The sequence below is a fragment of the Vidua chalybeata genome, chromosome 2 (assembly GCF_026979565.1).
Source record: "Vidua chalybeata isolate OUT-0048 chromosome 2, bVidCha1 merged haplotype, whole genome shotgun sequence".
Classification (NCBI taxonomy): Eukaryota; Metazoa; Chordata; class Aves; order Passeriformes; family Viduidae; genus Vidua; species Vidua chalybeata.
The window spans coordinates 90,132,834-90,160,189 of NC_071531.1; the positions used below are offsets into that span (position 1 = coordinate 90,132,834).

Below are 27,356 nucleotides of genomic sequence, written 5' to 3' on the forward strand. Positions count from 1 at the left end.
CATGGGAGTTTTGCCCTTTATATCAGTTTGACTATAACCAATTCTTATTATAGTAAGAACATGCAGGTTTTGTTCTAATATATCATATCTTTACTAAAGTCCTCCAGCTTCTAATGAATATGCTCAGGTACTTGAAATTCTGTGGTGATAATAGAGTGCACCTTTTCCACTCAAGTACCCTTTTCCCTGTGACAAGAAGTGAAAAAATCCTCTTGACCTATACAAAGAAAATTGGGCCACTAAATGATAAATGGAAGTATATTGAAAGTTCATGAGGAAATAAGCATTCTTCAGTTGTTAGAAATTACCACTTTGAAATTTCTATGAAGTTTATAATGTATGAGATGGTTAAAAATAAGATAAATGATTGGCATATGCATTTATTACTTTTTCCTATTTCAGCCTTCTCCCTAAGCCCATGCAAATTTAGTATGACACTGTTTTTTGTACAAGTCATAAAAGAACACAGACATTATGTAAATAGTTTCAGTGGAGAAATGAAGTGGAAAAACTCATTTTGCCATAAAAAGAATAAGTGGTACTACTTATCATTCCATGGGGCTTAAAACTACTGAGCTTTAGAAATGTCTGATAATTTCCCTAGGCTTTTAGGTAAAATACGGAGCAATGAATTTTAGCCAGTCTCTTCCTGGACACAGCATCCCACCCCAAAGGAAGAGAAAGCAGGTGGTTAAAGTTGGCTCCAACTCCTGATATACAGGAGTTGGAGCCAACATGTAATACACCTGTAATACATAAGGAAGACAAAGAAAACAATCATCTTCAGCAGAACTTGTCTATGTTTTCACCAGAGTAATTGGAATGGAAATGAATAGAATAGACTAGAATAGAATAGAGTAGAATAGAGTAGAATAGAACAGAACAGACCTACAGCAATCATGCAGTTCAACTGTCTGACCACAGGGCAGAAGAAAAATTAAAGCATGATGCTAAGTGCACTGGCCATATGCTTCTTAAACATTGTCAGGGTTGGTGCATCCACCACCTCTTTAGGAAGCCTATTCCAGTGTTTGACCTCTCTTGGGAAAGAAATGCTTCCTAATGTCCAAGCTGAATCTATCCTGGTGCAGCTTTGAGCTATTCCCATGCATCCTGTCACTGGATACCAGGGAGAAGAGCTCAGAACTTCTCTCTCCCTACTTACGCCCCAGGAAGCTGTAATTGAGAACAAAGACCTGATTTCAGTACTATTTTATGTTTATGTGTGCTAACTGCTGAATTTTAAAATAAGTTTTTGTACAAATTTGTACTGATTTGAAATAAGGGCTCTGTTTCAATTTAGGAATTTAAGACCTCTTTTCTTTTTTGCCTTCAGAATGTCAACATTCATAGGAATTGTCAATAAACAATGAAGAATTTGCAAGAATTTAGATTTTTTCAAAGTCTGGTAGTGCCCTCATAAGTGGTCTGGGGTGATTCCGTTGACAATATTGGATTTTGGACTAATTCTGAGTGGAAATACTGGTGGAATTTGTTACCGACAATGCAATTATTGAAAAACACAGCTGTGAATGAGCAGCTGGCACCGTGTGATAGAACTGTTCTAATCCCATCAAAACTATAGGGAAGTTAAAGAATCTTAGCTAGAATGCAAAGCTGGCTTGAGGTGCTGGCAGAGGTACCAGCACCAGTTATAACATCAGTGCCTCTTGGCCACTTCTGACTTCAGCTCAAAGAGGTTTCTCTCAGCTGGGTATTTCTATTCTGTGAATATATGACCAATTGTCCCTTTGATAAAAATTTGTTGTTATAACACTGACACATAATTGGATTTGTATGCAAAATTAGAAGGGAAATACCTATGTAAAAATGTAATCTGAAAGGTAGTTCCATCAGTTTTAACAAAATCTAGGATTGAAGTTACTATGATTCAATAATTTAGTCTGTACTCATTTTACACATTGTACTGATATTTTTTAACATTTCTCAATTACTGTTAAAAACACTCAGTAGGAAAATTCATTCCACAGGTAAAAAAAAAAATTAATACAGCAGAGAAATTATTTTTATTATGTTTTCACTTCTAAGGTGCGATAATGTTTCATATTATTTTCCATGTACAGCTAATTTTAAAACCAAGTACTTACAAATATTCTATAAACCAGTGTTAAAGTTACATCAATCAAAAAATCAGACATTAACAAAGATAAGGAAAACTAGAGGGAGTATGGAAGGGAGTATGAGAAGTAAAAAAAGATGGAAGGAAATAAAATTAGAGCATGAGCCATATCTGCCATTTTAACTTGAAGTGAAGAATTGCTAAGATAATTAAAAGCTCTGCCTGAAATCACTTCTACTTTGAATTATATGAATAAAATCAATTCTTCAATTGAAAACTGAGGAAAATAAAGAATAACATAAGAAAAGTAATTTGACTTTTCACTGATAAAATCCCAAAAAGCATTTAAAATTTATTTCTTTTCAATATCTATTATTTGTCACACAAACATAATTGTTTGCTGTCAGAGGACCGATTTTTTAGTGACAGAACTAAGGACCAACATGGCCAGTTGCTGTTAGAAAGAAGAAGTGCCTATTTTTAATTTAAAATCAAATGAACTTGCAAAATAGTTAACATATAATAAAAATTAATGTCAGAAAGACCTGTTCCACTTACCTTGCAGAGTCTCTTTAATTACACTGAAAATTTTCATATGCTCTATGCAAAGGACAGGGAATTTGGGTATAAGTTCTCCTGACCTGTATTTGCACTTGGTTTGCTTATCAGAAAGGAGTCAAGGAGGTGGGACTCATAATAAGGAGCATTGCCAGGATATGAATTACTAAATAAAACACAAGATGTTCAGCTTCTCAAAAGGAATTGAAAATTTTCTGAGTTATCCAGGAAATTAGGAAATAACAATAGAAATTGTAACATCACTTGTAAGACATCCTAGACAATTGAGACAGTCCAGTGGTTGAAAATAGGATTTAGCAATATGAAAAAACTATTGAGGGAAAGTACATGTTTGTACTGGTTTCTCTTGTTTATCTATCATCCAAAGATTCTTTGCCCCTTAGACGGAATGAAAATAGAGCTGATAAAACACAACATAGCTTGAATCATTATGCCTCACAGTTGTAACCTATCAGGAAAAGAAAAGAATGTTCTAGGGATTTTTGAGTCTCCTGGGAGTATTCATGGTGTCTAATCAACAAATCACTTTTAGTAATCCAGCACTATTTTATACCTACATGGAAATGATACTTACCCAAACTAGATTTGAATGTGAAGATTCCAGATTCCCTCATACCACCTTGGTAGTGTAAAAGGGTTTAAAGCTGTTTTCATGTGCTGTATGTCCATGTAAAAACCCCTAAATAATGCCAGCAATAGGTGAAATATCTCCAGTGAAAATGTCAGACCTTTGCTGGGAAGCTGCACTCTCTGTGCCATTCCCCGAGGAGTTAAGGATTTCCTCAGAGCAGTAGGAGTTGAACATACCCAATATTTTACAGGATCACACTTCACCCTGGGTGAATTCTAGCGGGTTTACATCAATTTTGCAGACAATTCAATAATGCAGGATTCAGTGATGCCCAAAGATAATCAGGTATGCGAAAATTAAAATACTCAGAGCTAACTTCCAATTCCATTCCTTGGGGATGGTGTCTAATATATGTTAAATCCAATCAGTGCCTTTTAGCTTTCTTCCCTGTCACAGGGTTTCAGTTTACTAATTATAAATGTTCAGCTGCAATTCCTTTACATCACTTTCTCACAGAGTAGAATTCAGCACTCTCTGAGAATTGTAAAAGGTTACACCACCATTTGTCAAGGTCACAGCAAGAAAGGTTTTTCATTAATTTTAGGTTGGAAAAGAATAAGAAATGCTGTAATTGCTGCATTTAAACCATTCATTGCACCGACTCTCTTTCTACTTCACAGCCAGCCAATTAAGGGGCTTTATTTAAAATGTATGAATTGCACAACTGTCATTAAAGCTATGATTCTGAAGAGCTAATTTGCTTTCTTTGATGAAAGTATTACAGAAATATTTTTCAGGATAGTAAGCCAATCATTCAACATCTGGTAAATAAAAATGGCTCTCAATAGATTCGACCACAGGTGGAGCCTCCATTAAAATGAATGCTTTGAAGGTCCATTTCTGCAAGGCTCTGGCTGGCCACTGTGCCAACACTGACCATCTGCCTCCTCAGCTTGACCTGGAAAACTCCCCAGAATGTCATACTTTTGTGGAAGCAAGAAAAAAACCAAAACCATAATCAAATGCTCTTTATTTGTGAAAACTGCATCTCCAAGGAATGTTGCTGGTTAGCACAGCAAAACTGTGGCTCACTTTCAACCAAGCCAGAGTCAGAGCAGTGAGGAAACCAGTGGGCTTTCCAAAGATGCCTTCAGCTGTCTCTTGTATCATGTATAATTTCTTTAACTAATGTCCTTCTCACAACAAACAGCTACACTTCACATATTCTATCTTCCGGACATTTATTGAAAATTAGAGGCATTGTTTCATTTGTTTCATTCCTTTCCTTTTTGTGAACCTGCTCTCAAAAATTGTAAAGTGTTAGAGTCTGGGTGGCCTGATGCTGCCTTCTGTAGCATATTTTTCATGGTTGCTCTGCATCAGTAAATGCATCTCTCAGGTGGGGATGCTGCTGTAAACTGTAAGACAACAAGAAGTTTATCTTCCTGAGGACTGTGGGACTTTACACTGGAGATATAATTTTCTGTCCTGATTTTATCAAGAAAGATTTGCTTTCTCATGTTATAATATGCTGATCCTCAAGCTTTCCTTAGGATACACAAAATCATCCATCATTTTATTTCTTAATTGAAAATATTTTTGTTTATGTCTTTGGGGTTTTTTTTTTTTTTTTTTTTTTTGAGAACAGAAAAAAATTATTGTCCTACTTGTACTGTTAGCCATATATTAATCACACCACATGGACATCTGCCCTCATAACATAGTAAATGTGTTTTTCCTGATTCCCAAAACCAGGTGTGTAAATGAGAAGCTTTCTTACCACCTCATCTCTCTCCTCTTCTGTGGTCATTAGGACTACTGGATGAGATATTCAAAACACAAAAGACATCATGGGAAAAATAAGCTATTTCTTTTTCCCTCCACCTGTTTCAGATGAGTTTTATTTTCCAATGTAAGCATGTAGAAAATACAGATACTCAAAAAACCTTGAACAAAAGAAGTTGTCACAAATCCATCAATTGAACATTTTTTATTGCAATTCACTATTGTGCCTCTTCAGTTATTGGATTTGGATTAACATCTGATACTGCATACAAAGGAGCTATGTTAATCAGATTTCTGATTTTCCACATCCATGTTCATCAGTCCATACCCAAACTCCACATTGAATAGAAGTTCATATGTAACAGAAGGTATCACTGGCTGCATTACCTCTGGTATCACTTCTCAGGGATTTAAACTGCATAGTCAGAGGACAAAGGGAAAAGTGCAAGCTTCAGATTTGTCTCTGACCAAAATGAGCACATACAGGGATTGCAGCAGTGTGCTAGTATCTCACTCCAGTCAGCTTCAGCACAGCTGAGACAATCCAGTAAGAGCCAGCAGCAGACTGGCATGGACAGAGGGGAACTCCTGCCCAAACAACCTGATTCTGTTGTGAATTGGCTGGCTTGGTGAATGGGGGGAGAGCAGTGGACATTGAATATCAGGACCTGAGAGTTTACTGAAAACAAGCCAGTAAAGACTATAGACTAGATAATGAACACTGCCTGCTGTAAGATCCTCATAGAGATGCTGATGAAGAGGTTGGTGACCTGTGGCACAAAGTTTGATTGGAGGTCAGTAACTAGCAGCGCACCCCAGGGCTCATTACTGGGTCCAGTCCTGTTTAAAATCTTCAAGATGACAGGACAAGACGACCTTCAAAGGTTCTTTCCAATTTTTACCATTCTGTGAACAGCATAGGTTCCCTGTGCAACCCAGAATCCAGCACGAAAGGGAATCCTACTGTGTTTTAAAGGACACGGGGCAAAATTACCAGTATAGAACTTTAAGTAGAAATCCATGAAACACTTCATTCACTACTGTGTGGTTTGTTAAGAACTGCATTTTCTCCTCAGAAGGCATGCTGAAGGAAAATTTAAACTCTCTTAGACTAAAAATCAAAATTCAGAATCATAACATATAAAAAAATTGCCCCAATTTTATTTTTAATCTCACGGCTTTAGGCTGTGATGGAAGGACAGACTCAAGGTTTTGAATATTTGAGCTAACAAGACTGATATAGGAAGTCTTTTTTCTGACAAGCTTCGGCGCGCCTAACAAAATCACCCCTCAGTGTCCCCTGTCTGCACTATTATAAAATTAAACTGATAATCAGTATTGTAATTGTCAGATATTGTGAAACAAATGATCCCTAAGTCAGTTAATGGAATGCATGAAAATTAAGACAATTTTAAAAACCTTTGCCTTGCAGAGTCTTGGTGACTAAAACTCTGCTAAAAGAAGGTGAAAGTACAGGATAGTTGTCCTAGGTGTGACCTTGGGGAAGACTGTCCTACTGTTTCCCACCAAGATCCTAACAACCCTGTCATAAGCAAGAGAAGTCTGAATCATAGAGGTAGCAGTATTGAGAAAAAAAGCTGTGATACCTCCCAGGAGAGAGAGAGGCTCTGAGGAGGCAAAAGAAGCCAAAAGTGGTCATGGATGGAAAGAATTATTTTGCTTTGTTTTTCCCTGGTCCCAGGCAGCTCTGGAGAGCCCGGCTAAGGCGCTGCTTCTCGACAGGACCGGGGGTCACCACGAGCTCCGGGCGCTGCTTCGTTCAGCGTACTGGCGTGGGCTGGCCACATTCTGCCGTCGGCGTGAGGGGCGAGACAAAGAGGCGAAGGAATTGTCCACTCCGTCCGCGTGGTTGGCTGGAAAGCTTTAATGGCCACGGGTAGCTGCGGTGGAGAGTCACGACCCACTCCCAACGCTGAGTGGACGAAAATGGCCCCAAACAAAGGAAAGCGTGAGGTTTTATAGGGGGCGGACCAAGGGAGGTGGAAGCCCCCCTCGCCCAATGGGGGCAGGCTGCGGGGGAGTAACGTGGACCGGGGTGACCAACGGGGACGTGACAGGGACGGACCGGGCTCCGGGGTAAATGGGGTTGTGGGAGTGGGGTGACAGGCACAGAACTCTCCAGAGTGGACAGGGGAATGGTTACAGGACTGTCATGGTGAGCTCCAATGGTAAGTAACCCGGAGCGGACCACGGCGGGGGGGAGAACACGGGGGGTGTACAGGGGTACACAGCACCGGCTAACTAACACATATCAGAACCCCTAATCTGAACCCACACCTGGGATGCAACAGGAAAGCTCATGCGGTTGTCCTGGGGCAGAGTGGTTTCATGCCCCCAGTTCTGAAGACAACAGAAGGCAAAATAAGTACTTGCAAGGAAGGGAGGATATTTTACCCATTGCCCAAGATTAGGTTAATTATGGATGCTGATGACCATAGCACTGGCTGCCAGGGACATCTATTTTTAAAGTAAGAGCAAAAAAATGTGTCTCAGAGACTATGTCCCTTCTCAGCACAGGAATTCCTATTTTTGATGTCTGCTTTTGACGTTGAAATCTCATCCATACTACTCAAATTGCAATCCATTTAGAGTAGCTTTTAGAAACACCACTTGTCTCTTTTTGATTTTCCTAAACATAGTTACTCACTTGATTAGGTATTCTTGCAAGAGCAGTAGTGGCAAAGTAAAACATACATACATGCAACTTTTCTTCCAGGATGTGACTGACATCAGCAAAGTCAGAGTCAGATTGAAGGGGATTGACAACACACCAGGTGTAGCCTCTCTGTGGAACATTGTGCAAATTAAACCAGTTAAAATAATTTTCCCTTTTCTCAAACAGGAATTGACTGGATTTACAAATAGTACTTCAGGCATGAAAGGTAGAAAAATAGAACAACCTCAATAGGTAATTTTAAATAGAATAGAATAGAATAGAATAGAATAGAATAGAATAGAATAGAATAGAATAGGATAGAATAGAATAATTTAACTTGGAAGGGACCTACAGGGATTTTTCTAGATTACTTCCAGGCTGACCAAAAGTTAAAGCATTCTTGTTGTTAAGTGCATTGTCCAAATGCCTTTTAAACATTGACAATCTTGGAGTATCCACCACCTGTCTAGGACTCTTCCAGCGTTTGGCCATCCTCTCAGTAAATAAGTACTTCCTAATGTCCAGATTGTACCTACATTCCCACGTTTTGCCACAGAGTCCCAGGAGGAGAGCTCAGCACTTTCCCTCCTGAGAAAGCTGAACAACAAAGTTGCCCCTCAGCCTCCTTTACTCCAAATAAGACAAGCTCAAAGTCACAGGACAGTCCTTGCAGCCAATTCTACCAGCTTTGTTGCCCTCCTCTGGATGCATTCAAAAGCCTTCTTCAGCTGCAGGGCCCAGAAATGCACACAGTTTCTTGAGGTGACACCACACCAACACTGACTACAGGGGAACAATCCCCTCTTTTGCCCAGCTGGTGATGTGCCTTAGGATAGGGTTTGGCCTCTGGGCTGCCAGGGCTTGCTTCTGACTCACAGTGAGTGACTCTCCACCAGCACCCCCAGATTCCTCTGTGCAGGGCTGCTCTCCAGCCATTCCTCTTGAAGTATATTTTTTTTTGTGCCTGGTGTTATTCTGCACTAGAAGCAGAATCCAACACTTGGACTTGTTAAATTTCATTCCAGTAATCATTGCCCAAGGCACAGCTGTAAGAACTGCACAGTAGTGCTCTGTGCTCACAGACAAATGTCACTGCCAGCCATGTAGGAAGGCTCATTTCTCCTTGCTTTGGTCCTGTGAGCCTTGTTTTTGGTACATCCTGCTCTGCTAGCTCCTAGGTTGACTGTTCCTATGATTTCAGTGCTTGGCAAGCATGCTTATGTCACTGAGGGCTTGTGCGGGGCTTGCATAAAGAAGATTCCGAAACAGCTTCATATCTTTTGAAGATGACAGATGACCCTTGGTTTTAGTTTCAGGCTATAGTTCTTGGACCTAAGTGCTGGTGGCTGTGATCACCTATGGCAGATTCATTTAAGCAAAGGTAGCTGATGTGAATTTCCTCGTGCTATTGCAATAAGAAACCTTTCTACACTTCTTTTATGTTTCCTTTAACAGAACTGTCTCTCAGGTAACAAAGCTGAACATGCTTTATGTCTAGCAGCATTCCCTTTCATTTGTTCCCCATTCTCTTACAATTTTTGGTGGGCTGCCCAGCCATCCATGAACAGAGTGGAAATGTTTCACTCTTGCTTTAAGCCTAGGCAACTACACTTAACATGAAGATCTGAAAAGCATTAAAAAAATTTAGCAGCCCTGTAAGGAATCAAGACTTCAGCCATTTCTGAGTAATACCATTTTCTAAAGATGCTGAATGGTTCTTTACAGGTTTTTCAGCTAACAGAGACACTCTGGGTCAATGCTGTGAGACAAATAATCATGCTTTAGATGGCCAAAGGTATCTATTCACTGCACCTGTGAAAGAAATGGGCAGAAAGGAGCAACCATTTAGCCCTTTGGTCAAATTAAAATACCCAATATAAGCTTTTGGTTTCTACCTTCTATATTTTAAAAATAAAGTTGACAAAGAAAAGAGACTAAAATGTGGAATCTCAGTGAGGTGTATTTCTGCTCTAAGCTACTTTGTTGTGAATGATGAGTAACCATTTACACTAGTTGAGTAAATGGCATCATTTACATCAGAATCGGGTTTCAGTTATTTCAATACACTCCCAGTAATATACCTTTGAAGTTCAAATAAGTCCAATGAACTGAATAATATTCTGTTCAACTTCTATAATAATGCATACACTGCTTCTGCTTGCTGTCAAAACCTGAAGGATACAAGTATTTGACTTTAGAGGTTGTTGTTATGAAAAACTGTGTAATGAATTTCCGAGTCTTCCAGGTGGAACATCTTATCTCCTCTACTGCTTATTTCAAAGGTTTGCTAAATATGGCAGATGGCTCTGTGTGTAGCTAACAAATTCTTATGCTAGAACAAGTATTAGGGATTATTGCCTTGCATTATAAAATATTTCTATGTAACTTTTCTAACCATCTCTACAAGGAAGTATTAAGAAATAAAATATCTAATTAGTTCAGATTATTTTAGTCTTGAGAGGTACTTCCACTGACTTAGTCTTTGACATTGGTTACATTTTTTAAGAATTAAAAATATATATTTAAACATTATACCTAGTATACATTATATATATTCACCAAAAAAAAAAAAAAACTTCAATTTTTCAATATATATTTACTTCTCATGCTCAATACACCAAAAATATACCTCTCAGTTTGCGTTCACACACTGTTTATTGCTCAGGTAGAAAAGGGAGAGACAACAGTATGGATGACAGAATTCTTTAAATCCATATGCATTACTTTTCTCTTCAGGTAAGCTATTAGTATGACTGCAGATTTGGAAATAACCTGTTTTTCCTTATGAACATATGGCATTTCATTCATTCTATAAAGCACTGAGATACTCAGCTGAGTAGTCTTAAATACTCCTAAGGCAGGTTCTTTTACATGATGTTGCAAATTTTTAGGATGTGAACATTTGGCTACCGCTTCCCCCTATAGGCTCATTTTGAAAGATTTTTCATGTGGGAGGCTTAAAAGATGTTTTATGTTTGCTGGGATTCTGTGCAACCTTAAAACCCAAGATTTATAAATCTTTTGATACAGAAAGGTGTTTATGATGTCAACACACTCATAAAAATGCCTTCTGCTTTTATTTTTTCTGTGACAAAAAAAACCCAAAAAGTAATGTACTTAAAATATCTCTTTCCTTTCTTTATAACAGAAAAATTAAAAAAAAAACTCAAATGCTTCAGACTGAGCAAGATGAGCATATACTCCTAAAATGTGGATCATACTTATCTCACCAATGACAGTACCATTTCTTCTAATCTGAATGCAGTTTATGATCATTGTTGCTCATGCCCAGGAGCAATATGCTATTTAAAATGATAGTGTGTGATTCCATGACAACTGGCAGGTGCCTTGCAAAGCCTTTCTTTGTTCAAAATGTGCAGGTGAGTTACTATACTTTAAAATAGGAGAAACAGAGCTCTGGTGGATTTTACCCAGTGAATGAGCAACCTGCAAATAAAGTAAAATCTTATTTCTATTCCTACCTATAGGCTTCACAAAGACCAATTGCAACAGCTGCAATGGAAAGTCAAATAAAATACACTGCCCCATATGCTGCTGTATAAATATAACAAGCTCAAATTTTTAGCCAAACTGCTTTCTTCTTTTAGATGTTGCTGACTACAGCAGAATTATGAGTCTGTGTCCTGTCCTTTTCCCTTTGCTAACAAGTCAGAGAAACTTTGTTTGAAAAGCAAAAGAAAACTAACTTGCAGACACTTTTCTCTCCTTTTCCATTTAGCTAGTTAATTTGTTTTCAATTGTCACATTTGATAAGTAGTGAAGAATCACTTGGTGTTATTAAAGATTTGAATGCTTATGGTATCTAATTTTCCAGTTAGCAGGAAGAACTCAGAGACTGTCTTGTGTTCGTCTGACTCCTGGGATCACTGGTACCAATTGATGTCCCTGTTGCCTTTACCCTCTCAGGAACACAAAAGGCAGTGGCAATATCTTCAATTAGCATCTATTTCAGCTTCTGAAGAACAGCATCTGTTTCCACCCAAACAGCTGAAAATGTAGCCCACACCAAGACTGGATTCTACATATGCAGAAAGCCTAATTTCTGTGGATCTCAAAAAGAAATTGTGATCTTTGGCAACCTGAAGTTATCAGATCTGAATATAGCACCATCATCCTTGGCTGTAAGAATTTAAAGCTTGATCTAGTGTTCCCTGAAGCCAGTGGGAAGACTGTTATTGTCTTTGGCTTCCTTTGGATCACACCAGAAGCTCACAGTCTGATTCTGCAAGCTACAAAATGTAAAGCGCTCCAGTAGCACCTTTTGTTCCCTGTGAAGACTGGTCAAGCTTAGAAAGTAAGAGAGAAATGACAAATTGGCCAGATGGTTTATTTAAAAAAAAAAAAAAAAAAAAAAAAAAGAAACAGCCTCTTTTAATCTCGCTCTTTAAATTTTGCAGCACAAAAGAAAGTTTGTTTTTGTCATTGAAATGTTGATGTATTTTTACAAAGACTTCACCTGTCTGGAGTTGAACAGACACTATGATTTTAAGTGAGCAGTTCAAAAGTTTCTTGGCAAAAATCAGAAGAATGGAAGAGCTTGATCTCTTCAGTATATTGATAAGGACTGTCATAAATGGGAGCAGTTTTTTAGCTCCTGCTCGTACCTGATAAGGATAGTCTCATCACCTGCTAGCAATAACCTGAGTTTTCATAAGCTGTATTAGCACTGATTCTGTGTTTGTTCACTGTGTGACTCCACAAGGATGCCACTACCTTTGAAAATACGTGTTGACATTGGGAACATTTCTGTAATTGTGTTTTCAGATCTTTCTATTAGTGTCTTGCCTACCTCCTGCTGAGAAGGGCTCAGCCATCTGGTACGAAATAGCTTAAGTCATTACTGGATACCAGTGTCTCTGTGCAGGAAACCACACAGGTTAATCATGGACAGAGACCCCTCTGCTTTGAATGAGAAATTCATAGCAGCTCCTCTTACATTTGCAGAGAAAGCCATCAGAGGTCAGGGCTTCAGCTTGTCTATCATGAGATATGTTTTGCCTCCTTGTAACAGCAAGAAGCCTTAGATATAATTCAGGTTGAGAAGGGAGGGCCTCAGCTTCAGTACAACTTCGTAAGCACTGCGGTTCTTTCCTTGTTCTTTAGGGAAAATTTGCATGATACTATTCTAGCCCTGCTTATCTGCCTCTCCTCTCAAATAACCTATCTCCCCCAAAACCAGTAGACAGAGGCACCAAAGAAGTGGATGTTTTCTGGTTTCTAATGCAATCTGCTTCTTACTAGTGCCAAGGGGAAAAAAAAAAAAAAAAAAAAAAGGGCACCTGAAGCAGCCTGTTAAGGACTTCAGTGATGAATTTGGAGGTTTAACCTTGATTAGACATCAGAGGATCCACATAGTGTGAACCATTATTAACATTGTCAAGAAGTGAAAAGCTTCATTCATAGATCTTGCCTGCTTAGACATCAAAGTGAACCAACCTCAAAAGAAATCTGTGGGGAACCAGGCATCCTTAGTTCTCATATTGATCATACTACTTGTTCTGAAAGTTTCACCCAAGCTCTGGCAGTGCTTGACCTTGCAGAGGGAACATCATGTACAAACAATGCAAAAACCTGTGCCTGCTTTCTTGTTGTTAAAGTTAACACCAGGTGAATAATTGATATCAAATAATATATTCTGTAAATCATCTAGTTTTCTGCAAATAACATCCCTAAACAATTACATTGGAGAAAATTATATTGTTTTCTAATGTGAGTCACAAAATCTCGGATTAATAATTTCTGTTTCTTACAAAATGTTTAGAGTCTGCTGTTCCTAATCAGAATAAAAGCTTTTTAGCTGGACACAACGTATAAATGTGTTCGTTATAAAAAACAAATATATGTTTTATATAAACATAAACAGAATAAATTTTTAAATTCAAATGAATCTTCCAGGTAGTTTCTAGGCAATATATTCCTAGACCTTATCACAACCTGACAAAAGAGAATGTCTCCATGATACCACCTTTCTCTTCAAGGTACACTCTGTCTCAGAAGGTGTCTGTCAGACAAGGCATTTATTTTGTTTGTGGAATTCCTACAGCTATCACTGGGAATTTTTGCAAAGGGAGGGAGAACATTGAGATTATCCATTGCAGTCCTTTAACTATATCAGATAACTAAAAAATGATATTATACTTTCATAAAGGTTGAGATAAGGTTTTCCATCAACTGTTTTTAGGGAGAGGAAGTATTTTCAAAGAACAAATGCTAGCTGGATGAAGGACAAAAAGCAGTTCAGGGAAATATCATCTGAAATGTGCATTTCTATTTTTTAAATTCTACCCAAAGTTTTGATCCTAAATGCAAAGTTGAGAACTACTGATAGCATGGGAAAAATACATAGGAAATATATTGAAAATATTTTTTTGTATTCAGAACTCTTTTATATAGGTTAAATTTTAAAAATGGTCCTGAGGGAATCTTTACATTGTTTTAAAATACTGACTTAAATAAATAAATAAATAAAGTTACCTGCAATAACAATTATTTTCTTTTAAACTAGTCAAAAGAAAGTAAGTAGGGGAAATGACAAAGAAGCCTTCAGATGAGGAGAAATGGCTATGTAAAGAAGTAATCCAAAGTGTGGGAGTAGACACAGTTGGAACCCCAGCTGACCAAAGGCATATTCCATACCATATGCAGTCACACTCAGCATATAAAGTTGGGGGAAGAAGGAGGAAGGGGTTCTTTTGGAATAGTGGGTGTTTGTCTCCCCAGGCCCCCATTATGCATGGTGGAGCCCTGCTCTCCTGGGCATGGCTGAACATACCTGCCTGGCCACAGGAAGGGGTGAACAAATTCCTTGTTTTGCCTTGCTCATGTGTGTGGCTTTTGTTTTCCCTATTCCAGTGTCTTTATCTCATCCCCTGAGTTTTCTCCCTTTTCCTATTCGCTCCCCCTCCCACCAGGGCTGGCTAAGCAAATGGCTGTGTGGGCTTTGATTGCCAGCTGGGCTTTAACCACAACACCATTTTGTTCAGTCTCATCTGGAACACTTGAAGAGATCAGGACCTGTATGATAAAAGACAAATTAGTCATGGGACTTTATTCAGCAAATGCACGTAATTTATTAAAACTTACAGAAGTGGGAAGCAAAGAACCAAGGTGAGCCCTCCCAGATCCCTCAGGCAGGGTGAAGAGAGCCACTGCAGCTTTCCCCAACCCCACGAGGCACCCGCACCCATGGGGAGCCACTGGAGATCCCAGCCCCAGGCAGCTGGAGCCACAGTAGAGCATGGTGGCACATCAAACTACAGGCAGCTTCTCCACCTGAGAAAGCAAGACAGCTGCTCCAGCCAGGAATTTTTTAACCAGCAGATTTGTGTTTAGATGCTGGTGAGGCAGTGACTCATTTCTTTCAGAGGGCACTGACCTTTCTCACACAGAGCACTGGGCAAGTACCTCCTGCTCCAGAAGAGGAACAGCGCATTGTGCTTTTGGCTTTAAGTCAAAAAGATAGAGGTGGAAAATTTATAGAAGCACAGGGATGTAACCTTATCCATTTGTGCTTTCATGAGGCACCTAACTTGGTATTTACAAGATGGTAATTATATTATTTTAATGCCGATGGCAAATGTTTACAAGAATGCAGCTATTTGATTAATATAAAGTGAGAGATTAAATAGCCTGTTTACTGTAACCTAAATGCCTAATTAAATAGCAAGAGAATATTCTTTGAATATTATGGTTTAACAAATATGTGAGCATTATATATTAATACTTTAAAATACACTATTGATGTTGTACCTCATTAGTTAAAGAGTCCCTCTGTTAAAATGGTTTAACAAATATGTGAGCATTATATATTAATACTTTAAAGTACACTATTGACGTTGTACCTCATTAGTTAAACCATCCCTCTGTTAATAGCACATTAGAAATACTTACACTGTCAACAGTCCTGATTCCTAATTTATATTACCTCAGTGCTGTTTTATTTTGCCCTGTTTAGAGATCCCTAGACATTTACTCAAAAACCCAACAAAATATAACATTCAGTTCCTAGCTGTCTAACTTTGTGGTTAAAAAATGCAAAATCATTCATTTTATCGGCTTTTGAAGTTGCAGTCCAAGATAAAAAAGTATTTATTCTCATTTCCAATGAGATTAAATATGGAATTTCAGAATCTAATTGAAATCTAATAAAAACACTTCTTTGGGATACACATTTTTCTAAAACAAGTTCTGCCTTACTAGTTGAGGTGCTGTAGTTAACGATATTTCTTCATTAAAACCCCTTTAAAAGATTTTTTTATTCTTTGTTCTCTAATATTACTGGAAAGAAAAGGGGGAAATTCTTCATGTTTTCATTTTTATATAGCATGCCTTGGCATGAGTTAGGCAATTACTACATTTATATACTCAATACATCATGCTTATATCTTTGGAATAAATGAGCACAACAGATATATGTCCTTACCTCCCTACATCATCATACTTTTAAGCAATACTTGAGGTCTCAAAAAAATCTCTTTCTTAATACCTAATACCTTGACTAATATAGCTTAATAAACCTTTAGCATTTTTTGTTAAAGATGTTGTGAAAAGAGAAGGTAGTAGTTACAAATGTGAAATATGAGGCATTAAAGTAAGTATTTCAATAGTATTTTTTTTTCTTTCCTATTAACTATAAGGTGTTTTTATGAGTTAGGATTTCCGCTTCTGCCCTGTGACAGATTTCCAAGATGATGATTCCTGCACAGATTATTTTCATATGAGGACACCATTTTGCAGAATATCTTTTTCAGTAGAAGAAGAAAAGCAAAGAAGCTTTGCTGGTGGTTTCATACAAGACTGTATGAGGCTTCTTGACCTTCTCTGATTGATGTTTTTTTTTAAGAACTATGGCACTACGCCTTTACATCTTCTCATGTCCACTGTACTTTTACTCCTGGCATTCAGTTTACGATCAGAACATTTACTCCTGGGAATTAGTTACTGATAATATAACAATGCTAAGTATTTCTATCTAGCAAAGTGTTCAGCCCATGTGCTGAAAATGGTACCATAGTTCTTTTGGTTTGATAGATATTCAGTATCAAAATCTCTAAAGGTGTTACTGAAAGCATTGTCACTCTAAGGCATTTCCATCTTGTTTGCATTTGAACAAATCCTACCTCTCCAGATCTTTTCAGGTTTAGTAATCTCTAATACCACCAGGGGAAATTTCACTTCTGACTTCTTTTTCACATTCCCCTTCTTTCTTGATGTTACACTGAAGCAGTTCACTCCTGTCACTTCTGATCTTAATTTCTTAGTATCAAGATTTCCTTCTGTTTTATCTTGTCTGCCTCAATAGCCAACTGAATATTACCGACATTCCTGCTTATTTCAGTGCTGTTAAATTATCAGTATAGCACTGCCTATAAGCCAGAGGCTGCAGAACTTTCCACCTCCCACTAATGCTGTGCTTACCAAACACTGTATTTCATACAACACAATGTTGTTACCTCAACACCAGGTAATTGGCCTCTTTTATCTCTGTTCTTTGTGGGAACCAATCATCCAGTTAATTGCAATTTCAGTCTTGTCATGAATTTTCACTCTTCTTTCCCTGGAGGATGTACCTGTTGTAGAGAGAAGTGTGAGTTCTGTCATCTCTTCCACCAGAAAAAAAAACAAAACAAAACAAAACAAAACAACAAACCCACAAAAAACCAACCCTGATAATTTAATATATTCATAAGCAAATGAATATCTGGTGAGTGACTAAGTTATTGATATAGTAATATTTGCATTGTTAAAATTTTCCCAGTGTCTTAGGTCACAATAACTTACGACATGAACAACTCATCAACTCCCCCTAGGAAAGCCATGAGAAAAGAATGGAATTGATAGAGTCTGAGATTTTTCATCACAATCACAAAGATCAATAAACCATGCAGTAAACCAGAAATCCTTGGGTGGGGTGGGAGATTCCCGGACTAATTTCATAAGCTAATTTTCTTGATAGATGACAGCACCTGGATCCCACACTTATCAGCTATCAGAAGAAACAATGGGGTGGCCATGTGTCACCTCCACTTCACAGAGGCAAGGTTTTTTCTTCCTCTACCCTCTCCTATAATCTCGAGTTTATACTTGAGATTTGGCCTTAATATCCATGTTTACCCAATGCTATACTAAAAATAAAGCTTAATTGGGATAATTCATTTACTCAGTGCCTGCTCATTTTTCTTGTCTAAGAAATAAACCAGCCACTTACCAAGTCCAAGTCTACCCAGCTGCTCAAAGTTGCTTCTTATAAGAAGAGGACCTTCACATTAAGCAGTACAGCCATATGTTCAATGAGCATTAGTCTTTATTTGCCTGGTCAAGTCCAACAGGGTGAGCTCCAGAGGACTCTGCTGCCCTAGGCAAACTGCCCAGCCCTACCAGTCTGCTGCTGAATGCCCAGCCAACCTTGCCAGCTCGTGGAAGCAGTACCTGTGCAATTGTATAACACAGTACCTGTGTTGCCCCTGGAAACTGGCTGCCCCAAGCAGCCCCCTGTTCTCTCCCTGAGGAGAATGCTTGCTCCCTGATCAAACGTAATTTGGCAGTATTGTGAAAGTCTGGGTGAAAAAAAATACATCTTCTCAAGGCTCATTAACTATTTTGCAAATGGGAAATGCAACAAAAAAAGACCAGCAAGCAATCACTGTATAACTTGTTTGTCCCAGTAAATGTTTCCAGATAAAATTATATCCTACTAGATTCTCAAAATGTCAATGCAGATGTACACCAACACTAATTATATGACAGGTTGTGGAAAGGATTAGTCCTACAAAACATTTCATGCTGGGAAACCAAAGGACCACAAAGAACAGTAATTTTTATCTAACCACAGAAATTTATGTGGGCTAATGAGCCTTGTATCAAAAAACCAAAACAAATCAACAGTCACAACAACTGTGAAAATTAACTTTTACGTGAAGTTGTAGAAGAACTTTCTGCACAGTCCACAATATTTTTAATTAGTTTTTGTTTTTCTTCTGTTACATAAACTGGTTTCATCATGCTGATGTTACCATTTAAATTACATTTCTTATTCATTTAAAGTACCTTCAGTGCTACAATTGTCAGTACTCAGTGCTACTTACCAGACTTCTGTGTCCAACATAATTAGATGCTGTTGTCCCACAAATTATTTCTAGATATGTTTCAAGCGCTCCAATTATGCTCAGTGCAGTGCATTGCAAGGAAAACCATTGCTGCTGTAGTGTCTAGGGTACTGTCCATGGGCAAAATCACCTGCACTGAGAGTGTTTAACTGCAGATTCAAGAAAGTGACTGCACAATAAACTCTCCTAAGCTAAAACAGAGAAAACTAACGTTTTAAAAAAAGTTTGCTGTTATTTTTCAGCAAGATAAAAAATTCAAACAAATGTGTGGTGACTATCTAACTGACTGGCTAAATAACTCTAGCCATTTTCTTATGCATGTTTTGTTCCAGATTCCGTTTTCAAGAGAAATGCCAAATTAGACCACTGCTCCATAAAAGTTTATAAAGGTGATGTCAAATCTCTCTGCCTCTCCTCTATTTGCATTGGAAAGGAGAAATATCATTTTAATATCAAACTGCTGAAAAATTGGTTGTGCATTTCCCATCATTGGAAGTGTTCAAGGTCAAGTTGCTCAGATATTTGAGTAACCTGTTCTAGTTGAAGATGCCTCTGCCTGTGGCAGGGGGATGAACTAGAAGATCATAGAATCACAGAGTGGATTGGGCTGGAAGGGACCTTAAAGACCATCTTGTTCCAATCCCCCTGCCATGAGCAGGGGACACCTCCCACTAGACCAGGTTGCTCAGAGCTTCATCCAGCCTGGCTTGAACATTCTAGGGATGGAACAATCACAGCTCCTCAGGGCAGCCTGTACCAGTGCCTCACTGCCATCACGGTAAAGAATTTCTTCTTAATATCTAATCTAAACCTGCATTCTTTCAGTTTGAAGCCATTCCCCTTTGTTCTGTCGCTACAAGCTCTCTCTGTAAATAGTCTCTCTTCATGTTTCTTGTGGGCTCCCTCCAGGTACGAGATGGATCCAACCCTAAACCCATTCTATGTTTGTATCAAATTCAAGCCTCACTAGTTTTTCTCAATTTATAAAATGCTGCCCATAAATCAGTCAGTATCTCTGGTCCCATCTCCCCATATATCTTCCAAACTTCTCTGACTATTCTACTAGTGAATAGTTACATATTTATCCCATCTCTCATGCTGGTTGTCATGAATGGACAATAACAAAATTTCAGATACTTCAGATGTCCTCACTTATTGACAAAGTAGGTGATGCCATCTATTTTAATTCTTTTTACTCTCTCTGGGTGGCATTCTCATTTCTGTGTCCAAAGAGTAGCTGTCTGGATTCAAACCTATCATCCTTTTTATAGCCAGCCAAAAGAAAGAGGTACTTTCAGGGTAGCCTTTATCTGACCTATTTTAAAGGTCTTTTTTAAGGAAGAAGTGTTCCATGCCTTAGAACTGTCTATTTCTTGCTCAGATAAATCGTACCTTGTTCATCTAATCAAGTTCTTACTGCCACCAGTGACCTTGTTTTTCTAATGCTTCTAACATTTATCTCCTGAGTAACAAGACTAGAAGTCCTGGAACAGATTGTTCAAATTTGTTCAAAGTAAATCTATGCAAAAGGTCTTCAAAACTAGACCTGGGACTATCAGGTTTAGCTTTCCATCCTATGAGGTTTTGAAAATTTTATCTCTAACGAAATAGAACAAAAAGTTGAAATGTTGACATTTTACCTGACTCAACTATATTAAAAGAACAGTAAAGCTCAGCTACAAAAAAAAGTTGTTCTTAATATATCTGAAAAATTCTTTCTCATTTTCCCTCTACTTAAAAAAACCCCTTCAAATCTTCAAGAAAGTATTATATAAAATTTGGAAATGTATTGAAATTTTTATTTTAAAAGTTGAAAGGGGTTTCAACCCTGTCAGTGTGACATCAGAAGGCTTCAAAGCCCACTCCACTCTCCTACTGAGTTTTACTTTTGACAGATAATTATTTTCTGACCTCAGAATCTCACCTGAAAATTCCTGATGGATTGCAGGTAAAGCAAATTTAAATTGAGGAAAAAAGTCTTAACATAGATCAAGGTAGGTAAGGCCCACATTTCATATTAGTCCTAGCATGTCTGTATTTATTTCATACTCATTTTTACTTAATGTGTAAAACTGAGCAACTCAGCTTGGTTAGCAGTTATCACAGATGTTTCCAGATTGAGGTGTTATGAGCTTGGTTCAAAGCCAAAACTCACTTCAAAGGCATGCTGGAGTAAAGCCATCTGTCTTTCTAAGGCCAGCACCTGTTCCAGGCAGCTTTCTAAACTTCACAAGATTGCCTAAATAAACATGCTCCTCAGAGGCCCCTAAAGGCACAGGAACACTGTAGGACAAACATTGCCTTTGTGGTGTCCTGGTGGCTGGATGCCCATAGATGTCACACATCTTGGAAGTGTCATGGCACATCTAGGAAAAACCTACACAGTAGATAAGGTGATCCTGTTGCTGCAGCATTCAGCAGTGTTGGGACCTAATCTGATTTTATTCTGCACTGTCTAAAATGAGTTTAGAAATAGAAAAGTAATTATTTCCCATTTCAGCTTGGCAAGAGTTGAATTTTTGATAATTTCAACAGGACTCACCTGGCCATGTGTATCTTCCTCAGATTTCATTCTGGAGAAATGGCTGGCTCTGAGCACAGACCCTGCCAAGTCTAATTCATACTAGAGTACAAAGAATCTAACTGAGGCACTAGCAGGCCAACCTCTTCAGTTATTCTAGAAATTACAGCTCTTCAATTTTTATGGAAAGACTTCACTACCAGAAAATTAGGTCATCTGCTTCCCACCATGTCAGCATTTTTTTCACTGCTTTTAAATGCAAGTGTATATCTTCAGTGATTCAAAAAATACTCATGTGGCCAATTTGAGTAAATCTCTTTGTTCAATCTGTACTATTTTCATTGTTGAATTAATTTCCTGGTCCCATCAACTACAGGGTGGCCTCAAGCTTCTGGAAATGCCTTTCTTGCAGTGCCACTAATTCAAACTAAAAATTCCTTCCTGAATCAAAATATCTTTAGGCTGAAGTTTCTTATGTTTTAACTTGGCTCAAATAACAGTTTTGGAAATATTAGTCAATTCCATTTGACTGCTTGAGATGGAGAAGTAAAAAAAAAAAAATCTCTTTCATGTTTTAAGAACTTTCAGATGCTATATTTATATGTGGATAATTGAAAGGTAGCATCTGCACAAGCACATATACAATTCTCTGTAACTGTGGACTTAAACTTGTTACATTTGATTACCATTCATTATTAAAAAGAAGAATAAAAGTATAAGTGCCAAAATTCTAAAGGCTTTGGTGTACATATGCAACTGCATATGTACATATGAAAAATAATATTTGTTAATTGGATCCAAGTATTCTGTGTTCTTTATGCTGCAGTAGAAGCAGCTATTGCCTTCTTGTATTGGTATTGTCATTCAAGAGTAAACAACTCTATCATATCTAGAGTCAGAAGAGGTTCACCTGTGAACTCCTTGTTGACATTTAGATCAAAGCAAAGCCATAATTGCTGGAAAAGCTGGGATCTGCCTGCAGATCATGATAAACTGTCATGATAAACTGGAGGAGCTCCTCCCCCAGCCCAGGATTTGGCAGCCCAGCACAGGGGTGAAAGCTGTGGGCATGCTCAGGGTAACTGCTTTGTGCACCTCAAACTGTTCCACGTGTGACAGTCTTCTGGTCAGGGTCACTACAACGCGGCAGGACAAAGCCATGTTTCGTCACTTACCTGCAGCTTCCACAGATGTTTCTCTATTTCAAAGTGCAGAGAAATGACAGAAGAAATTCACACTCTTTTAAGTTAATATGTAACACAGTTGGGATAAATTACACTAAGGCGATATCTCCTGCAAACAGGACCGAGACAACCAGCTTATATTAAACACCAGCTTACATTAGACAGAGAGAGATAGGCATGATCAATGTCAAGTCACGTGTCAAACATCTGAACTAAAATTAGAGTAAAGCTGTGGAAAAACCTGTAGAAATTTTGATTTAACAATGGCATGGCAGTGCTGCAATAACGCTGTTTGCTCTTCCCAAAACCTTACAGGTTTTGAGTGACTGTCAAATACTACCAATTGCATACTAACTGTGACTTCATGCATCCTTACAGCTGTTTAAACAGGTCTCTGTGTATTAAAATAGAGAGAAGATAGGCTAAAAAAAAAGAACCAGCAAGACCTCCAGTATGAGAGTAGAGGAAAAAAAGAGGACAAAGCACCCAGCACAACTTGGAGGCACTTTGTCCTTAACATGGGTGACACAATAGGTAGGAAATATAGCTCTTCTATAATGCAAAAGAAATAGTTCACACATCCAGGCATAATAGCTAGAAAGTTATAGCTCTCCATCCAATTAGAGTTCATTTAGATATTTTCTTATTTTATTTTTCCTTTTTTTTTTTTACTTGAAGAGGCTGCAGAAGAGGCAGGGATTGGAACAAAGTGAGAAATCAGTATTCTAATGTTACAGTCAAGCCATATTAATGCGTACACTGTATGTATGTACACACAAAAATCCTCAATCCCTTTGCCAAATAGGGGTAATTGTACTAAATATCCAAAGGCTTTCCAGACTTTTTGATAAACTGAATGTATCTCCTTCTTTGAACAGAATGCCTTCTAATCAGCAATGTTACAGGGAAAAAAACACTGGAAGCACTAAAATATCCTTACTTAATTTATTTCACCATTTTTCAAGGGATGTGAAACACTTTTCTGTGGACATTTATTGCTTTAGGGGAAAAAAAAGAAACACTTGTCAAATGTATATTTTTTAAAGCAATGTGTTCAAGAAAAAGATATAACTGGTCTTAAGAATAGGGATGTTTGTCAGTTATTAGCAACAATAAAGTACACTCCACATTAAAAAGGAAGTCCTATATTAGGTGTTTCATTGAATTACTTCAATACCCTGGAAAAATCATGTCTATAGGACTTCAGTTGTGAATCATTTTATAATAAAAAGACAGGAAATAAAAATATATAGATAATGAAGCATTTAACATTTTTATTTTCATAGTTTGATCAATCGTTCCTAACAAAGGAATAAGAATGTTTAATTTATTCACACTATGCATTTATTCCATACTAGCTTCTGAATTTGTTTATGAAGTGGTAAAGATCCCACTATTTTAGCATGCTTGAATCACATTGGAAGTGAGATCTCATATTTAAAAAGCTCTATCTTCTCCAGGACTTAGATTGACTTGCAAAAAAATAGAGGACATTGCTTTCACATAAATCATAAGAAGAAAAAGAGAAAGAAGAGAAGATTTTCTAAAGGATGTCATAAAACAGGCTTTGACAGTCAGCTGATAAACAGAGCTGAAGACAAGTGAAAACTGGGACAAAAGATAAAATGTGTAAGGGATTCACAGGAATACTGATGCAAAACAATATATTGAGAAGTCACTAAAACTGGAAGGAAACAGCATATGATGACAGAAACCATTAGAAAACCCCTTAGGCATACAAAACACTTTCTGAAAAAGGAAATTAAATTTGCAAGTTATTGATGTTAAAGCCTAAAACAACTCAGGAGCTATCTCTGATATTATATACAAAACCAACTGCTAAGGGTTATTTACCATCTCTAACAGAGTATATGCTACTTTTGTAACTTTTTATGAAGAAAATTCTATATATCATTACTCTAAGAAATGAGAAGAAAATTCTAGAAATAACGAACTTGATAAAGCAATGTGAAACTTGGAAAGGAGTAACAAAAAAGAAGCTCTCCTGAGTAAGACTAAGTATTCCTCTAGCCCAGTTTCTTGTCCCTGGCAATGACTAATGGTGAATGCCTGGGAAAGAGCAAAAAAAGAGGACAAGCAAATAGTTATATCTCCTGTATATATTCTTCTCACAACCAAAAATAATGGATTAGAGGTTTCCTGAGCCAAAGGTTTGATGTATTTTATTGCTGTTTTTATTTGATAGTCCTGTGTAACTTTTTCTTCTGTGCATTTTTTTTCTTTACTCAGAGTAAGCCTCTGCATGTTGTGTTCCACTCTTTCTTGCACCAGAGGAATTTCACAGCTCTACCACTGCTGTGTGAACAAACACTTCTCTCTTGCAATAATCACCTTCTGATTTCACTTCATTTTTTCTTTAAAAATGCAGCAAATATTTTTTCTCTGCTTTTCTCATCTTTGCCACTCATTATTTGAAAGAATCTAATTGTATTTTAACTTAGCCAAACCTTTTACAAGGGGTAGAGTCTTTGTCAGTGTTGTTCCCTCTGTAGAAGCTTCTCTATAACTTTGATCATCCTTGTTTCCTCCTCTATGCTTGTAATATTTAATTATTAACTTGAATCAAAGATGTCTTCGCTATTGCCTTGCAATGAGCTAACCAAGGAAACCTTGAGGGAGGATTTGGTACAAAGCCTGGCAAGACTCCAGAAACCTGTTTGTTTTCCAAGTATATTTTAAGGTATTCTAAGTAAAACTTAGTCCATAAATGGGTTTAATGGTATTATACTAGTGAAAAACAATTCTTATGAGAACCTACTATTTTGGACCCCTCATGCTACTGGGAAAAGCTTGAGACACTACTTGAAAAGGTCCTTTAATTAATCTCTCTGTTCAAAGACAAGGTGACATAATTTGGGATAAGAGATTTTAGTATAATCAATCATACCAAGGATACCAAATATACCAAACCATCTCATCTGGTCCTACTGTGGCTTGGTTGCAAAAGAAAGGTTCCTGTAAACCAATTGGTTAGTCTGGAATTTCTCTAATGTGATTTAAACCATATTCTCAGAGTGCAGAAACCATGACTGAATCAAAATCATGAGGACCAGAAAAGGTAAGATCACATTGAATGATTATTAGAAACTTGCAGAAACCAAACAGAAATAATATTTTGTTTAATAAATGAAGAAGCCATTTGAAACAGAGAGTTTTCTCAAGAACATTTTTTGCACTTACAATCGCTTCAAAATTATTCCAGATAAAGCAAAGGATGCCACTGGGCTACTTAAAGGAAGACTGCTATCTATTACCAGAACAACCAAGAAATTAGTATAGAGGAGTTACATTATACTGCACCCTCTATTCAGCCTAATCCTTTATTATGCTGGGGTTCTCAATTACTATTCACTTCAATAAGAATCTTGTAGCACATTCACAGCCCACAAAACTAGGATTGTGATACTGTGACTGGTATGCAAATTGGTAATATGTGAGTATATTAAATATAAATTAAACTGTAAGGGGTTTAATCTTTGATTTGGAAGTGCAATGAGTGGGAGCACTTATTAATAGAGTTACAATTTTTATCAGATACAGACATGTATGCAAATACCTTTTTCTTTTCTTGCCTTGAGCCAATATAAAATTTAAAAATTCTATTAACCATTTTGTTTCCCAGAAGAGAGCTGGAGGAACACAATCTTCTCATCATCAAGTTTCCAAAGTGTTCCAGTAGGATTAAATGCTGGACAATGGGTAATGCTTGTCTTATAACGGAGTAGTGTTGCTATTCCCTGCATGCATTGTGAAGGCTGTAGTGCCCAGCCTTTTCAATCAATGTTATTGCAACATTTCCAGACAAGAAGAAAACCTATGAATAACACTTTGGAATTAAGATAGATTTCAGAAAGATTTTTTATGATTAATGTAATTCAGAACATAAAGTGTTCACAAAATTAAAGTCTATTGCTCTTGTGAGCTCGAGTGGACCTGACATTTCAAGCTCTGAGATGAAGAAGAATTTTCTTGCTAGTTTTCAATTTATTGATCACAACATGCTTTATTCCCTGGTATAGCCATGTGGGTAAATACCCAAGAGGGCTTTTTAGAATAAATTCTGATAGGATGGAGATAACAGTCATTCAGATTCCAGTGAGATCAGACTGAAAGTGTTCAGCTAATTCAGTCCTGATCCGGCTGAACATCTAAGAGTGTTCTTGTCCTTAAGGCTTATAAGCATGGAAATAGGTGACTTTTTCTGGTCATGTGAGTGGCCTGGGTTTGGAATTCTCTAAGAAAATCCTGGAGAAGGACTTGTCTCAAGGCCAGACCATCTTTCTATTCTTTCCTAGCCACCTGGTCTACTAATGTAAGTACCAGTGCTGTACTAAGACCACATCACTTAATAAGTGTTCCATATTTAACTGCAGTCACCCTGAGTTTTACATCTTTCTGCTGCACAAAAACTGACAACTTTGGCTGTTCATTTATCTTGGTGTAAATGTGAACTTTATAGTATGACAGTTGTGAATATGGAAATAAATACAGATATCACCAGAGCCTTAAATTTTCTAGACCTTCAGCCACCAGCCAGCAAGGCTGCTCCTTAGATTTACAGTGAAATCATACAGTAATACCAGCCTGTTCTACTGAGAAAGGGAAATACTGGGAAATACTTAAAACCAGCCATTTATTTGAGTCATCTTAACTCTGTTACTGGTTTGCCATAAATATATTCAGTATTTAATTTCTACTGTATATTGCATCAGTATTTATGCTATAAAGCAAATCTTTGAGGAATGATGTTCTTATTACCTCTGTATCCATATGTGCAAGAAGAATTATCTTGACTTAAAGTTCCTCCAACAT

General features: G+C 37.5%; 1 long non-coding RNA gene across 1 annotated transcript; it reads left to right on the forward strand.

The window, feature by feature from the left end:
- Positions 1–8,980: 8,980 nt before the first annotated feature.
- On the forward strand, positions 8,981–12,026 carry LOC128784333 (uncharacterized). The gene is made up of 3 exons (XR_008429436.1): positions 8,981–9,073; positions 10,358–10,428; positions 11,528–12,026. It is a non-coding gene; the product is annotated as an uncharacterized LOC128784333 (long non-coding RNA).
- Positions 12,027–27,356: the final 15,330 nt, after the last annotated feature.